The 1,954-nt window shown below is 41.4% G+C and overlaps 1 long non-coding RNA gene across 1 annotated transcript; it reads left to right on the plus strand.

Annotated features, from left to right (window-relative positions):
* Positions 1-798: 798 nt before the first annotated feature.
* Positions 799-1,541, plus strand: LOC118210546. The gene is made up of 2 exons (XR_004761874.1): positions 799-1,176; positions 1,379-1,541. It is a non-coding gene; the product is annotated as an uncharacterized LOC118210546 (long non-coding RNA).
* The last annotated feature ends 413 nt before the right edge of the window (positions 1,542-1,954 follow it).

Raw genomic sequence — 1,954 nt, forward strand, 5'->3', positions numbered from 1 at the left:
ATGGACAGCAAAAACAAAAATATACTGCATTTGTGTAGCCAGTTCCGCAGCTGACCGCAAACATCGCAGGATATCAAAATATCCAAATATCACAAACAAAAAGGGCATATAATCCTTTCCAAAAGTCCAAAGGTGCTGTTGGAAAGAAGCAAGGCAAAGCAGTGGGGTTTCTCTGACCAAGGTAAGCATGGAAAAAGAGAAGATCAGTTGATGACATTGTAGCGATGCAATAAATGCATCCCAATTCACACCTTGCCATGCATTTATTGTGCACTATATATTGCAAAGGTACTGTACTTATCAAGTAACAAGAAGTTAATTGTGCACTTTAATTTAAATAGCTAGCTGGATAATGGCGTCAAGGATGAAGCAGAACTGTACTTCTTCTAGGCAGCTGGTATCTTGATAGTTGCTAACTGCCATTGTTAGTCAAAGAGATTTATGAAGCTGGATGGCCAATTTTGTATTTGTATATCAGGGGTGGCGGAGGGCAGTTGTGCTACCACCACCATAACAGTAGGAAAGCTAATAATATAATTTTACCACAGACCTTCTAGCTGCGCCTCATCTATTTCAATAATCCCTTTTAACTTTGCAAAGACAACTACATTACGAAGGGTACCAAGACTTTCAGAGTGAGATTTTATAACCATGTAATAAAAAAGACGATAAACACAGCCATACGTGCACTTTGCACTTTTAATTCTACACAAGTTTCCCCAAATAAGGTCATCTGTTAAATCGTAATTACAATGTAAAAGGAGAGAGAAAAAAAAGTGTAATAGTTTTATTGATCGTCCACCGCCTCAACTGGCAGCATATATAAATAAACGGGCTCCGCAGAAGCCGCGCTCAGATTGCGTTGGCTTGCCTTTAGCCAATTAGTTAGAGCTTAAATAAGAGCGCGCGCTTGGCGCGCGTACTTCCCCACGCAGCGCTCCTGATGCAAGTATAATTGAGGTCGGCTCCTGCCCTGCAGCCGCAGGCTCAACTGCACGGCCTGGCGCGTCTTCACAAAAGGAAAGCCCCCACGAGGACTGCAACAACCGCATTTCATCCTTCTCTTTAATAAGGCGGCTCCTGCCTCCACCGCATATTCCGGCGCTCTCTCAGCTACTTCAGTTGGTCTTCGCATTAATTAAAAGCAGGCTACGACGACGGTTCCTGGGATCGATGGTGAGCATTCGCAAACTGCGCTCACATTTTAATGAAACCGATTTTTACTGATCAGCATCACAATTGTGATTCTTAAAAAAATCATTTATTCATTCAGATTTATTGCTTGTTATTCACAATGATTCTGGGTAGCCCTACTGGATATAAAATAAGTAGATTCTGTTAGCTTGCTGTGACTTTGATTTTTTTCCCTCTCCTTTAGATCTGTACCCTTGTGCATTGCCGATTCATACTGAAAGCACATCTTACACTTTCTGCGCATGCGAAGCAGGCTAATGGCCATGTATCCAGAACAAAGCAGAGTAACACAGTGACAAACGATAATTACGAAGCCTAGGTAATAAATAAAAGCGCCAGGCAATTCATTTGTGGTGGTTTTCATCCGTTTAAATCAACTCCTAATTAGTGTACCTCTGATAAAGTCATGAGGCTTGTTGAGAAAAGCCGGTTTTTCTCCTGACACCTATAGTACACTTTTGTATTGTGTATTCGCATTTTATAAATCCAGTCAGTTTCCTTCTCCCACTGGACACCCCCTGAACCATCTTGGGGCAATTACTGTACTGCGTAGCTTAATTCCTCTCTCTTTCTATCTCTCTCTGCCCATCTTTCTCTCTCTCTCTCTCTCGCTCTTTCTCTCTCTCAAGCATATGTTTGTGTTGTTGTGGTTTGCAGTAAACAGAAATTACTAAATGACAAAAAGGGCCTGCTTTAATGGAGTTTCTCCACGGGACATCTCATTTAATGTTAGTACTGAAGTCTGTTTATATAATTACTT

This window comes from Anguilla anguilla, chromosome 13, assembly GCF_013347855.1.
Source record: "Anguilla anguilla isolate fAngAng1 chromosome 13, fAngAng1.pri, whole genome shotgun sequence".
Lineage (NCBI taxonomy): Eukaryota > Metazoa > Chordata > Actinopteri > Anguilliformes > Anguillidae > Anguilla > Anguilla anguilla.